At 47.4% G+C, this 15,468-nt stretch overlaps 1 protein-coding gene across 2 annotated transcripts in view; it reads left to right on the top strand.

The window, feature by feature from the left end:
* Positions 1–15,468, top strand: part of LOC144800424 (vitamin D3 hydroxylase-associated protein-like) — a 654,091-nt gene that overhangs the window by 248,335 nt on the left and 390,288 nt on the right. Inside the window, exon 1 of one of the 2 annotated variants that reach the window (XM_078671681.1) lies at positions 13,375–13,502. The exons of the other annotated variant lie outside the window; for it this stretch is intronic. The gene's annotated coding sequence lies outside the window, so the exon portion shown is untranslated. Of the gene's footprint in view, positions 1–13,374; positions 13,503–15,468 lie in introns of those variants that run through there. 2 annotated transcript variants of the gene reach the window in all.

Here is a 15,468-nt window from a genome sequence, read left to right as displayed (position 1 = left end):
CAGAGGAGGGCGTACTGCAAGCCTCATTTCCAGCCTGAGAACCCAGAGGTTCTAAACAAGGGAATCCAATGATAGAGAAAGGCAATTGTGTGACAAGACCGCTCTCATGCCGAGGGCAGTGCCCAAACACACTTTGCCAATCATGGAAAAGCAGGTCCTGATTCTTATTGTATATGATGCCCATTCCCAACCATACCAAAAAATAAACTTTTTATTGATGTATGATAGTTCCATAGTACTCCCCCAAATACTAGTTTTATCCAATTGTCCTCACAAAATCCAGATTACAGTCTCTGGGAATACTAGAAAATTCTTAATTTCTGATACATTCCAGCTAATACACGTTTCGTCATGCGTAACTTCATCAGGGTTGAAAAACCATGTGTTACAAAATAATAAAATTACAATCTCATTTTGTAATCTCCCAAACACCAAGTGACACAATCATCAGTGAAACCAGAAGACCCTTCTTATAAGGTGCTTTATGATATGAGACCCTTGTTGCATGCATGAAAACCAACTCAAAGGGTCACAACAAACACGTCCATGGTTGTGTTTAACGTGAAGTAAGCAACACCATACAACCATGAAAACAAATAACTGTGTCTAAAAATCCTCAGCCATTTGAGAGTGTATGACCAATCAGTATCCTTGATAGGGATCAAAATACGTGATATAAGCAACATCACTTAGAAGTTTCAAATGCCTAATTAGTGCCACAGGAGTTCCAAGGATATAAAGCTGGGTTCCACACGTCATTAAAATCATCGAGAGATTTTAGCTCAAAAACTTGGTTTGAGAACGGTTCCTAAGTTTCACTTTAAGATTATGACCGTACTTGTTTTTCTCAAGTTGTGGTAGAGTTTGCTTTATTTGGAAACAGTCAGAGCTCACACATGTTTAACCCTCGGTTTAGCTGCATATTCTAAAACTCGTACCTCTTGCTTTAACAGTACAATATGAACCACTCCCCTTTTCCCCTATTACCGACCCGTTTTTCTCCCCTACCCTTTACCCTTTACCCTTTGTCAAACATCAATATATTTAACCACAGACTAACTTCTGCATTTTGCATGCTTGCACCACCATCCCTTCTCCTTACACCAGCCAGTACAAGACCCAGGGGACCACATTTCCCGTGCTGCTTTCCAGCACATCTCCCTATTTAAACTTACCTGACCTGATTCACAAAGGTAAACTTACACTTTTGTGTAATTTTCCTTTTTTTTTTGGTGTTCACAAACAATTTAAAAGTAGCTGTACCACTGTGGAAACTCCACATTTGCAGTGGCAAACTCCACCTATAGAAAGATAGGACAGGCCTGAAACAATACATTCACCCTCAAACACCATGGGCCTTATTTATGAAGGCCTTGCGCCGCCGGTGCGTCACTTTTTCCCATGTTAAAAGTGTCGCACCGGCGGCGCAAGGCCTTCATAAATAAGGCCCCATGTCTTCAGTATCCACTGATCACTAGCAGGTTATTTGTTAATTCACCACAGCCTTATTGGCAATAATTAAAATATTACTCAGCACATGTTTTCACAAATCCATTGCCAAAACGAGGAGGCAAAATTCCATAAACATTATGCTATGATTCCACCTGTTGCAGTCATCAAGTCACGTCTCAACGCACCACCTCCCATTCCAATATAGCTTCTGTAGCATCTGAGTATATACACACATTCCACTCATAGGGGTCGGGTCTCATCAATCAATCAATCAATCAATCAATCAATCAATCAGTCATTTGTAGAGCGCACTACATACGCGTGAGGGTCTCAAGGTGCTGGGAGGGGGGCGCTATTGGTCAAAGAGCCAGGTCTTGAGTTGCCTCCTGAAGGTCAGCAGGTCTTGGGTCTGTCGTAGGCTCAGTGGGAGGGTGTTCCAGGTCATGGTGGCGAGGTGGGAGAAGGATCTCCCGCCGGTGGTTGTTCTTCAGATGCGAGGGACAGTGGCGAGTGCGAGGTCGGCGGAGCAGAGCTGGCGGTTGGGGATGTAGAAGGAAAGTCGTCTTTTGAGGTAGGCTGGGCTGGTCTTGTGGAGTGCCTTGTGTGCGTGGATGAGGAGCTTGAAGGATATCCTCTTGTTGATGGGGAGCCAGTGCACGTTTCTCAGGTGGGGGGTGATGTGGCTGTGGCGTGGTACGTCGAGGATCAATTGTGCAGAGGCGCTTTGGATGCATTGCAGTTGTTTTATGAGCTTAGTTGGGGCTCCCGCATTGAGGGCGTTTTCGTAATCGAGTCTGCTGCTGATGAGGGCCTGGGTAACTGTTCTTCTTGTATCTGTTGGGATCCACCTCTAGATTTTGCGGAGCATGCAGAGCGTGTAGAAGCAGGAAGAGGAGACGGCGTTGACTTGCTTGTTCATGGAGACCGTTAAGTCGAGGATGATTCCCAGGTTGCGTGTGTGGTCGGTGGGTGTCGGGGCAGCCCCCAGTGCTGTCGGCCACCAAGAGTCGTCCCTGGCTGAAGGGTTGGAGCTGAGGATGAGGACCTCTGTCTTGTCCGTATTCAGCTTCAGCCAGCTGATCTTCATCCAGTCGGCGACGGCCTTCATTCCTTCATGGAGGTTGGATTTGGTGGTGATTGGGTCCTTGGTGAGGGAGAGGATCAGTTGAGTGTCGTCGGCATAGGAGATTATGTTGAGGTCGTGTTGTCGGGTGCCGTGTGCCAGCTGGTCCATGTAGATGTTGAACAGAGTCGGGCTGAGGGAAGATCCCTGAGGTACGCCGCAGATGATCTTGGAGGCTTTGGATAGGAATGGGGGGGGGGCGAGGTGGACGCTCTGGGTTTTGCCAGATAGGAAGGAGGTTGTCCATTCCAGAGCCTTGTCTCAGATCCCTACGGCGTGAAGGTGTGCGCGTAGTGTGCGGTGGCATACGGTGTATAAGGCGGCGGAGAGGTCCAGGAGGATGAAGGCTGCAGTCTCACCATTGTCCAGCAGGGTCCTGGTGACGGTGGCGGTGATGAGGGCAGTCTCGGTGCTGTGGTTGCTGCGGAACGCTGACTGGGAAGGGTCCAGGATTCTGTTTTCTTCGAGGTATCGGGTTAGCTGTCTGTTGACGTTCTTCTCGACGACCTTAGTTGGGAACGGAAGAAGAAAGATGGGCCAGAAGTTATTGAGGTCTCTTGGGTCCACCTTGGATTTTCTGAGTAGGGCGTTGATTTCAGGGTGTTTCCAGCTCTCTGGGAAGGTCGCGGTCGTTAGGGAGAGATTGATGACTTTGCGTAGATGGGGTGCGATGGAGCTGCTGGCTTTGTTAAAGATGTGGTACAGGAATGGGCCTGACAGGGAGCCAGAGTGGATTGTGCCATTTCTTCTTTAGTTTCCAGCACGCTCGCTTGGAGGCTAGGAGTTCTGGGGAGAACTAGCTGGCCCTCTTGCTGGTGTCTCTGTAGGAGGGTTTCTTCAGTGGGGCGAAGGTGTTGGCGCAGTCGTCGATCAAATGCCTGAGGCTGTGGGCAGCATCGTCGGTGTTGGAGGGTTCGGTGGGTGGGCTGAGAGCAAGGTTTACGTGTAGTTGGTCTTCGGTGATTTTGCTTCAGCAGCTGCAGGGGATCTGTTGTGTGTGGTGGGTTTCTGGAAGGTGAAGTGGATGCAGCGGTGGTCGGTCCAGAGGAGTTCAGTGGTGTGGCTGAAGGAGACGTGGGAGCTTGAGGAGAAGAGGGGGTCGAGCTTGTGGCCGGCGGAGTGGGTAGGTGTTGTGACGAGTTGCCCCAGTCCGAGGTTGGCGAGGTTATCTATCAGGGTGGTGGAGATGCTGTTGTTGTTGTTGTCAAGGTGAAAGTTCAGGTCTCCGAGGAGGATGTAGTCGGTGGAGGGCAGGGCGTGCGTGCTGATGAAATTGGCGATGGAGTCGCTGAACTGGGGTCAGGGTCTGGGGGGGTCTGTAGACGAGGGTGCCTCTAAGGGTGGAATTGGGGTCTGTGTGGAACTGGAAATGCATGTGTTCGGCGGTGCTGAGAGTGTCGTCGGTGCTAGTCGAGACCCTGATGCTGTTCATGTGGACAATGGCGATTCCTCCTCCGACTCCGTTGGTGCGGTCTCTGCGGGTGATCTTGTAGCCGTCTGGGATGGCAATGGCGATTTCGGGTGCGGAGGAGTTGTTCATCCAGGTCTCTGTCAGGAAGGTGATGTCCGGGGATGAAGTGTCGAGCAGGTCCCAGAGCTCGACAGCATGTTTGCTTGCGGAGTGGGTGTTCAGTAGGATGCGTCGGATGTGATTGGGGCCTTTCTTGGCGGGTGGTTCGGCGGCTCTGAGGCTGGTGTAGCTGCTGTTCCGGCAGGTGAAGGGGCCCGGTGGGCGTTTTGGGGCGGCTTTGAAGCAGGTGTGGGTCTGTCCACAGTTGAGAGCGTGGAGTATGCTGGCATCATAGCAGCGGCGGTCATCGCGGAGGGCGCGGGTACCAGGGGTTCTGGTGCCGGGCACGGTCCAGGTGTGGACGGGTTCAGACGGGCTTGCCTTAGGCACGCCAGCGGCTAGGCCGCGCAGCAGCAGCCATATATGGGGAGGTGGGAGGGAGGAGCAGCTGGGAGGTGGCAGGCAGGGCAGGGGCAGTGAATGGGTGGTCAGGGGGGCGGGGATGCTGCAGCTGAAGCGGGAGCGGTGAGAGGCGACGAAGGGAGCAGAAGGCACCGAATTACAAGGGCAACAAGGGAACAGAAGGCAGAAGGCAAAAACGGGCAGAGAAACACGGGGGCAACGAAGGGAACAGAAGGCAGAAACAGGCAGAGAAACACCAGGGCAACAAAAGGAACAGAAGGCAAAAACGGGCAGAAAAACACAGGGGCAACAATGGGAACAGAGAGCAAAAATGGGCAGAGAAACACGGGGACTGCAAGGGAACAGAAGGCAAAACGGGCAGAGAAACACGGGGACAGCAAGGGGAACAGAAGAAGAGAGGGCACAGACCAAATACAGGCACCGCGGGAAAACAGACGACAGCAGTCAGAGACAGCAAAATAACAATAAGGCAATACAATAAAGATAAGATGATGATACAAACTTATGGCCTACCACTGGCCACCAGGGATGAGGCGCAGGTGGTAGCCTGTGGGTGGAGGAGGGCCTCGAACTTCCTCAGCAGCGGCAGCTGGGGCTAGGAAACACAGGCAGTGCTGTGTGGAGATGGAGCGACCTACCTAGCAGGGTCAAGGGCCTCTCTCCTCACCACGCAGCAGCCGCCATATATGGGGAGGTGGGAGGGAGGAGCAGCTGGGATGCGGGAGGCAGGGCAGGAGCAGCGAATGGGCGGTCAGGGAGTTGGGGACGCAGCAGCTGGAGCGGGAGCAGTAGCGGTGAGGGGTGACGAAGGGAGCAGAAGGCAGAAGGGCACCGAATTACGGGGGAAACAAGAGAACAGAAGGCAAAAGCAGGCAGAGAAACACGGGCTACAAAGGGAACAGAAGGTAAAAACGGGCAGAGAAACAAGGGGCAACAAAGGGAACAGAAGGCAAAAACCGGCAGAGAAACACAGGGGCAACGAAGGGAACAGATGGCAAAACGGGCAGAGAAACACGGGAACAGCGAGGGGAACAGAAGGAAGAGAGGGCACAGACCAAATACAGGCTCGGCGGGAAAACAGACAGCAGCAGTCACAGACACCAAAATAACAATAAGGCAATACAATAAAGATACAGATGATGATACAAACCTACGGCCTGCCACTGGCCACCAGGGATGAGGCGCAGGTGGTAGCCTGCGGGTAGAGGAGGGCCTTGAACATCCTCAGCAGCGGCAGTTGGGGCAAGGACACACAGGCGGTGCTGTGTGGAGGGGGAGCGACCTACCTAGCAAAATGTCAACTAATCTTTAATTTGTTTTCAAACCCCTGTAGTTATCCTCACCCTGTGTTATAAGGTATAAGACTAGAGTTTGGTTTCCAAAGGCAGAGCTTGGTGTCAGCCGGAGCCTTTTTGAAATGTATGTTCTCTATGTTTTCTGCTGCCCCTGCCTCCTTCGAAAAGTATTGCTGAATTGATATAAATAAGTCTGCCTATGATGTTAAATGGAGATCTCATATTTCACATGCCTAAGGGATATTGGTCTGTAAGAAGAGCTTCATAAATTGACAATGCCCAATTATAAGTTGATTTAAAAAAAAAAAAATTGAATCTCTTAAGTTGGATAAAATCGGGTTAGCAGGGAAAAAGCATGCATGGTATGTGATTAATTCAATCAGTCGTTACGTATTCATCCCTATTTGATGGCATACTTCTCTGCTAAAATAAAAAATAGCTTTTTAAATCTACGTAAGGGAATACATCCTACATAAGAGTGTATGCAGCCTTGGATTGAGCAGTGGACGGATACCAACTGCAGATTTTGCGGATGGCCACAAGAATCATTAGTTCATATAGTATGTGTTTGTCCTAAACTGATTACAATTTGGCGTTTTTATTTAAAACCCTTTTTTTGAAGATTGGGGTTAGATCAGCCCACCAGACACTTGTTAGGTCCTTATCTTATGAGTCGATTCCGTTATTATGCCCGCTAATAAAAAATGTATATGCAGCCGAAAAATATTTGGTATTCCCGGTTTGAGATGCATTAAATTTGTATCACCTGAACTTAAGAGATCCTCTGCACAGTCAGATACCTAGTAGTACAAACTGAACTAATTGTATCTATTTTGGGAAAGAGATTTGGTGCACTTCATTATCATCCTAGACCTATGAAATTACAACGTATGGCACATTGGCACTTTCACATAAAATAGGTGTAATATCTTGCTATAGTATTTGTCGATATTTTCTTTAAAAATATATATAACTTTGTTTCATTAATGACATTACTATTTATAGCATGATTTGTATCACCTGAACCCAAGCGATCCTTTGCACAGTTTGATACCTAGTAGAACAAGTGTATATGTTTTCAGGGTAATAAATAAGCAATGTAATAACTGAGACAACCCTGGGTCAGACCTAATTGATTCACTTTATTAATGTCCTTGAGCTAAGGAATTACTAATTATGCATGTTGACACTTCATTTCACAATATGAACAATATCTTACTATTGTATTTGACGTTTTCAAAAATTAATTGTTTCTTCTTGGAATTCGTTTTTATTGCATGATCCGGTCTATGTTGATTTTACGACATATTCATGTATGTATTGGTACAATTGGTAATAACATTTGCAGTAAGGAGCTCTCTGTTTTTATATATTATATGTGATTGTGAAGATGTTTTGATTGCAATGATTTTTATTAATCACGCAATAAAGAATTAAAATCTCACACTGTGTTGAATGTTTTACAATTTTATACCTTCAGGTCCCGATCAATGTCTTAATAAAGCATACTTCAAGTAAAAGCTTCTCCTTATCTTTCTTTCCTTGCTCCTAATCTGTTTGCTATACTTGGAGAAGATAGGAAGGATTGCGAAATTACAACATTCTTTTGCATGTTTTTTATGATGAGAAATCATTTGGACTCCCATATGCATGCAGAAGGCCCCCCCCCGACTCCCCCCTCCCGCACAATTATTCCTCAGGCAACGTTCAAGTGTCCCAAGATCTGTTGCATTTGTCCAGTGCTTAATTTGCTGGGGCCCAAAATTTTGCTCAAAATCCCACGGCCAGTGCTACTGAATATTAAGAATGCCAAGTGCCCAAACTGTGTATATTTATTCCACATCATGCATTTTTCACCTCACTCTTTACTCCTTCAATCAATCAATCAATCAATCAGAGCATTTATATCGCGCACTACTCACCCGGAGGGTCTCAAGGCGCTGGGGGGAGGGGGTCCGCTACTGCTCGAACAGCCAGGTCTTGAGCTGCTTCCTGAAGGCGAGGTGGTCCTGGGTCAGGCGGAGGTGGGTCGGAAGGGAGTTCCAAGTCTTGGCGGCCAGGTAGGAGAAGGACTTTCCTCCTGTGGTGGCTCTTCGGATGCGGGGGACGGCGGCGAGGGCGTGGCTGGTCGATCGAAGCTGGCGTTTGGGAGCGTAGAAGTTGAGGCGGCTGTTGAGGTATCCTGGTCCTTGGTTGTGTAGGGCTTTGTGTGCGTGGGTGAGGAGCCGGAAGGTGATTCTCTTGTTGACGATTAGCGATATTTATCGCTAACGATGCTTAGCAAAGAATTTTTTAACGCTAAGCATCGCCGGAAATTATCGCAGAGATAACTTGCTATTAGCAAGGTTTATCTCAGAAGTGATAAAAATCCTCACGCTAACTGCCAAATGAGAGATTATCACTGGATAACCAATGATAATCTCTCGAAGTTTGGTGTTAGCTTGATGATAGGGGCTCACAAACTTAGCCATGATATCCACCTTCCATAGGATATCATGGCTAAGTCAGGAAAATACCGGGTGCCTCATTTATGAGGCCGTGCGCCACTTTTACGCCGCCGGTGCGTCACTTTTTGTGACGCACCAGCAGCGTAAATAATGTGCCTTGTTGCACCATATTTACAAAGTGACGCATTTAGGTAGATGCGTCACTTTGTAAACCCCTGCGCCACATTATACCTGCGCCAGGTATAATGTATGCAAGGGGGGCGTATTGACGCAAGGAAGGGTCGTAGAAGTGACGCAGTGAAATCTATGAGATTTCACTGCGTCACTTTTAGGACGCCGTTGCGTCAAAATCTTGCGCCTGCTTCACAGCAGGCGTAAGACTGATGCAGGCCCTTTCACATGGGGCTAGCCCCATGTGAAAGGGCGCATTGCTGGAGTTGCGTCACTTTTGCGCTTATAGATACGTCAAAAATACTGACGTATCTGTAACTCCTTGCGACATGATGCATCATACATTAAATATGACGCATCATTGGTGTCGCAAGGAGTGCGCAGTGAAAAGTGACGCATCGCTGTTTTCACGCAGCGATGCGTCACTTTTCATAAATGAGGCCCCAGGTGTAAAAAAAGCAGTGCTAACCGCGGTTAGCGCTGCTTTTTTTATCACTAACAGGGTTAGCGAAATCCTTGATAATAGGAGAAATGTCACTTAACAACATTTCTCCTATTATTTTTCTCTGGAACGCCCCCTTTGCATCTCATTAGAGATGCAAGGGGAAGCGTAGAGAAAAAGGGTGCTAACATGCGAATTTGCGTGTTAGCAACCTGTTGCTGATAGGGAGATAATTTTATCTCCACTTTCTTGGCTTTTAAAGCCAAAAAAGCGGAGATAAATCCCTTGATAATATTCCCCATAATTCAGTGAAATTTCTCGATAAGCTCTTGAATTTCTGTACATTATTATCTATTTTATAAGCTCAATTTTCCTGGCTTGAAATGGAAATCATTTCCTCAACACGTACTTCAACATAGGCTTTCTACCCAAATGTTACCATAAGATTGTCAATTTACAGCCCTTAAAGCCCACAACACTTCACTTTCCTAGAATCCAATATAATTTCTAGTACAAACTACTGTGGTTAAAAAACAATCCATTTTTACATCACAGATTCGGCTCAAATGGATTTTTATCTGTACCACGTTTCTGTGGCTGTCTGTTTTAATGTACTCTAATTCCCTACGGCCAAGTTCTCCCTATGCAAACAGTAACACTGCAAAACGAAAATGTCATGATGCAATCCTCTGATTAAATTCACTTTTCATCTTATGCCCCTTGCCAAGTAACTTTGCTCCTAACTTACCTGCTCTGTGAGGTGTGATGTGATGTCGACTGGTCACAGCAGGTCACATCACTGTCACGTTCTAATCTTCTGTGCAGGTCTAAAGTCCAGCTTGGCCTGCCAAGTCTGCTAACTAGTTGCTCCCTGTAATCAGGGGCGTATTGGCTGTATCGGGCACCGGGCGTTTCCCTGGTGAGCCGCCAGGGAATGGGGTGGTTTTAGACCCCTGTGGGCCGTTTATGTTCCCGGGGCCGGTTTTGTAGCCTAGCTGCAATATCGGCCCCCAGCAACAAAAGTGGCACAAAGATTTCCGCTAGCCATGTCCACCCCTTCCCCGGTCAGCTGAGCTCTTTGCCAGGGCCGGTTTCGGTTCCCAGTCTGGCCCTGCCTGTCATGCTGCCACTTACAGGCTCCTACGCAGCACAACAATTAGGGTGCTGGTGCATTGTTTTATAGCGCTGCAGACCCCAGTACAGGATCCTTCTGACATGATCTGTACTTGGTGGTAGGCCCAAACCACAAGCATGCAAAAGACCAGCAGAATGAATTATGTATGGCCTGCTTCAGATGGATTCTGTTCAGAGCGTGCAAGCTGTTATGTATGCTATGCTATCTGGCTACGCAATTTTAATTTACTCCGACTTTGCAATTAGTGTTTCCTGAGACCTGAGCTTTTCCAGCCAACTTGCCATCAACTGTAATTATCCAATGGGAATACATACTCCTTGGTTACAGACAGGCGTGAACTACTGACATCCCTAACATGATGCAGTGTTCATGCCTAGACCTGGGTGGGCCATTATCTGGAGGCCTAACAGGCAATACCGGGTAGACAGCTGAACCGATGTAGGACAGAACAGACAGGTACATTTATTTTTATTAATTATTGGACCCGTCAAGCACAAAAGATAAAATCAATAGACCTGGCCCTGTTAAATAAGTCCTGTGCTAAGCACCAGAAACCACTGGCACAAATTAAGCACTGCATTTGTCTCAACTCATGTTTGGTCCCGTCTCTCACTTCTAATAACAAGTTCATCATGGTCTTTAACTACCCCTCTCCCCCAAGAGAAGGGACCACATCACTATACAGTCTAGTTCCACTCCCAAAAAAGTCAATGCTGTGGTGGGGCTCTCTGTTCTTTTCTCCACCGTATGCAAATGAGCCTTGATGCTACTCCAATAGGAACAGTCTAGCCTGAACTTCCAGGCCAGGTCCACCTTGAACTGAAACACAATCAAGTTAGACCAGTTTCACCCTTATTGGGACTCTTCTGTCAGGTGAAGCTTGTTCTAGAGGCAAAATGAACAGCTGAACCATGTCTGGGCATACCCTTGGCCACTTAGGGCGTTACATTGAACACAAAAAAGGTGATGGGAGAAATGCTTGCAATAAGCAACCACTGCCAATAGCTCGGATTGGCATTCCAACCCATCACTTTTTTTACCATCTTGCCACCTCATTTTGGATGCAGCCATAAGGAAATCCGTCTTAACCTTGCTCTATAAGAAACAGTCCAGTCCAAACTGCTTGGTAATGCCCTCCCTGAATTACAAGATAAGCAACCCCTAGCTGTTTTTTCTTTACATAACATTTGTTTCACTACCTGCGCCATTACTTGTATATATTTCAAGTTGTCAGTCCAGCACTTCAATCAATCAATCAATCAGGGGGTTATAAAGTGCAGCTACTCACCTGTGAGAGTCGCAAGGCGCTGTGAGTGGGGGGCTGCTAGTCGCACTGGGTGGAGGATCATTCAAAGAGCCAGGTGTTGAGGTCGTTCATGAAACGAGTCAGTGACTATAATTGCCACGGTGCAGGGGCAATTCCTGGTCTTGGCGGCAAGGTAGGAGAACGATCTCTCTCCGGTTCTGGTCTTGTGGATACTGGAGATGGAGGCGAGGACGAGTTGGGATGATCGAAGTTGTCTGGTGGGTACGTGGTATGTGAGGTGGTGGTTCAGGTACGCTGGTCCTTCATTGTGTAGGGCTTTGTAGGCGTGAGTGAGGAGCTTGAAGGTGACTCTCTTGTTGACTTGGAGCCAGTGGAGTTGTCGAAGGTGTTGTGTGATGTGGCTGTGTTGGTGGGACTGACAAGGACAAGCCTGGCGGTGGCGTTTTGGACATTCTGTAGTTTTTTTTGCTGTTTTTGGGTGATGCCAGCGTAGAGTCCATTGCTGTAGTCTAATCTGCTGGGTGACCGTCCTTCTGGAATCTGTGGGGATCCATCTGAAAGCCTTTCAGAGCAGGCAGAGCATGTGGAAGCAGGCTGAGGAGACTGTGTTGATTTGGCAGTTCATTGTGAGCGAAGAGTCCAGTATAATGCCAAGGTTTTGTTCGTGGTCCGTCGGGCTGGCTGTAGCACCCAGATCTGTTGGCCACCAGGAGTCGTCCCAGGTTGGCTTCAGATGCAACTCTTTCAGCCCTGCCAAGTGCCCTGCATCAGACAGTAGAATAGTGCATTTTGGGCCCATCCTCCGCATCACCGATAGTATAGGACATTGTCAGGCAATCAGGTGAGTCCATAAGCTAATTGCATCCCTGCATTATGGATGTCCTTTGCGATCTATTTATTTAAGCTGCTAGTAGAGTAGGACCTTGGAGCAGACATGCGGTTCAGGCAACCGTAAAAAAGTACCACCAGCCTCGAAAAATTTACCAACTGTCAGTAGTGGGCTAAGAAAAAGGACACACTGGTGTAATATAACAAACCTTATTAAGGCACACTTTAACACTCAGCTTTATGTGGTCCTACTGCCCATTGGCCACGATAATGCAAAGTCCAACTTTAGAAGAAAAAGAATGTGTAAAAGTCCATCAATACTTTTTCTCTCCAAAATTCAAAGAATAAACACTTGGGAGTCGTGTGTTTCTTAGTACAAATCCAAATTTTATTCAATCAATGCTTTCCATCTGAAGCAATCCACGCAGGCCAGTCAATGCGTTTCGTCCCTACAGACATCATCAGGGCTCAAGATCCACATTAAATTTGAAGATTCAGATAATTCTTTAAATATGTTTGCCAAGGAGCAGCACATTTCACATTAGGTTCTGGTCTCCCGCTCTCATTGAACTCTTTGTCTAAAAAGCCCTATACAGGATGCTGGGGTATGGATTTTCTGAATTAATAAATACGCTAGAGATCCACAGTCCTCGCTCCTACCACAGCTGGGTGACACAGCACCAGAGTGGATCGCTACACGTAATGTGATCCAACCATATTAATTTCTCAGCCATCTTGCAGAGCCGGAGATCAGCCTCTTTCTGAAAATTAAAGTGAAACAGCCATGTGGGCGCACAAGTGTCCTGCAGGCTGCTGTCCTTCATACAGCTCATCTCTGTAGGGAAGTCCATCTTTACGCCAACTGTGTTTAGCCGCGACAGGTACGTTCTACTTTACCTAAAGAAGTTCAGTGGAGACGTGTTTGTATGCATTTCACATCTTACATTCTACAGCAATTTGCAAGTTTAAATTATTATAACTAAAATAAATAAACGGTCTACGTCAGCGGCGTGCCCTCATTAGGTTGGAGGAGCGCTGCCACCCAGCCACCAGCTGCAAATAAAACGATAATAAAACAGGTTACTAACCCTCTTCATTATAATTTTTTTTAAATACCCCTGGACCCGCCCCCAGACCTCTGACGAGTCTTTGGGGTGAGTGATGGGGTTAACACTGTGTTGGGGCAGTGCACTGCACATGAGGTGATTTCTGGCCGTTTCAGGGCAGCCAAACACTCATGCACAATTAAGCTTTCCCCAGCCCCAGCTGCATTGCTGGGCTGGAGAAAGCAGTTACAGGCTCACAGGCTGCATGGGAGCACAACGTTGTAGCGCTCAGCCGCAGTGCTGTCTGGGAGCCTGTCCCACAATCAGGAAGAGAGAGCTGGAGCGAACTGCGGAGGCGATCAGGTAAGTTTCTTTTTTCTTTTTATTTTGTACCCCCCCGCCCCCCCCCCCCCCACCCCGAGTTCCTCCTCTCCCACCCCCCTGCTCCCTTCCCTGCCCGCCAACAACTTTTGCAGTGGACGGGCCGTGACTGGTCTATGCTCAAACTTATACAGTAGTCATACTTTTGACCCTGTCAGAAAATTTTATGAAAGAAATTAGCTCAATTGACGCACGACTGCCACCTAGTTGTCCATTGTGTTCAGTAAATTTATGGCACAGATGGAAATGCGTAAATTAATAGTTTTGTTGAGAATTTGTAACTCATATAATGGGTAGTATACCTTACATGAGGGGACATATAATAATTGGAAATGATCATCTGGTTGAAACCAACAAAATAAATGGGTATGTTATATATAAGATAAAATGTAGACCAGCACTGTCTGAAGTTTGGTGGTCTTTTAATTATGGATGCTGCAAAGCCATGCACAAGTGAATCTGTAATTTCACCCTCACCCCTACCCCTACCAAGGGCTGTGCCTTGGGAATTCTGAGCAGACGGCCCGCTTCCTGTCTGAGACTTGATTACATTTGTAGTTAGGACCTTCTGTTTCACAGGTTTTGAAGTAGTTTCAAAACATTTTAGAGCTTTTATCTTTGCTCAAAAGTGTGTAATTTCTAATACATTTCTTTTTCCATGGTCTTCATTGATTGGATCTTGTTAGAACTGTGGGTCTCTGGTTGGCAGAGGTAGGTACCTTTTTTTCAGGAGAGTAGGATTGGCTTATTATGGTTACCCCCACTTTTTGCTGGTGTTTCACTGTTTTCCGACTTTAGTCTGGCTGGGGCCCTGCTATCCAGGACCCCAGCCTAGCTGCTTCCTCCCTAAAATGATTGCCTGTACTTTAGGTACACTCCAGTTTGGTTACTGAGTTACCCTTGTGAGTCCCTAGTATATGGTACTAAGGGCATAGGTACCCCAGAGGCCTACTAGGGGATGAAGCATGTATTATGCCACCCCTGGGAAGCCTTTCAAAATGACACCACAGGACTGCAACTGCGCCTGGGTAAGGTGGTGCATGCACCCCTTACTAAGATATAGGTTACCTATATCTACCTTTAATCACTGACACATATAAGCCTATCAGTCACTCCTATTCAGGCCTTATCAATCCTGAAGGGAGAGTGTTTGGTTTGGTGTGGGAGGGTGTCCATGCATGAGCTGGTCCCCTCTGCATCTTTCGGAGCCTATTCTGTGAGGCTGTTCTATGATGCAGCCAGATCACATACTCTTAAGTGTATTATAACCTCGCTGTAAATGCTAACTTTGGAATGGCTGCATGGAAACATGTCGTGTTTGACACTTTGGAATCCTACCCCCCGCCAGTCCTGGCGGCGGGGGTAGAATTCCACCCTTCTAGAAGGAGAGACATGTACACACTGGTCTAACCGGTAATAGTTTAAAACAGCCCTGGCATCACAAAATGGATGCTGCAGCCACAGACACGAGTCTGGCTTCCTGCTGCTGACCGAAACTCCGGCAGGGGAGGCCTGGACAATAGGTTTCCTGTTACAAGGAGGTTTAATGACCTCCCAGACAGGCTTTAGTGTATTGGGACTGGGTGGGTGCACTCTGAGAGTGCTTTGAAGTCTGAACTGGGGGCACATTTGGTGTCCCTGTGCATAGTCCAGTTCAAACCGGTTGCAGGGGCTACCCACCCCTGCTCTGGCATAAAACTGGACAAAGAAAATGGGTGTAGCCACCCCTCTTTCCAGACCCTCCCATATGTGGGTCCCCAGAGTATGTCCAACCCCTTTTCTTAGTATAAACAAGGGACCCCTGACAACAGGACTTTAGATTACACCTGAACTAAACTCTGAAACTGAATCCTGGAACTTCGACGCTCTACTAAAGACTAGAGGATGGAAGAATCTCCCTTGGGGTCAAGGAGTGACTCACCTGCTCAAGCAGGCACCAATGAAGCAT

Source organism: Lissotriton helveticus, chromosome 1_2 (assembly GCF_964261635.1).
Source record: "Lissotriton helveticus chromosome 1_2, aLisHel1.1, whole genome shotgun sequence".
Lineage (NCBI taxonomy): Eukaryota > Metazoa > Chordata > Amphibia > Caudata > Salamandridae > Lissotriton > Lissotriton helveticus.
The sequence above is the reverse complement of the archived record's forward strand: the minus strand, read 5'-3'. Positions and strand labels throughout refer to the sequence as shown.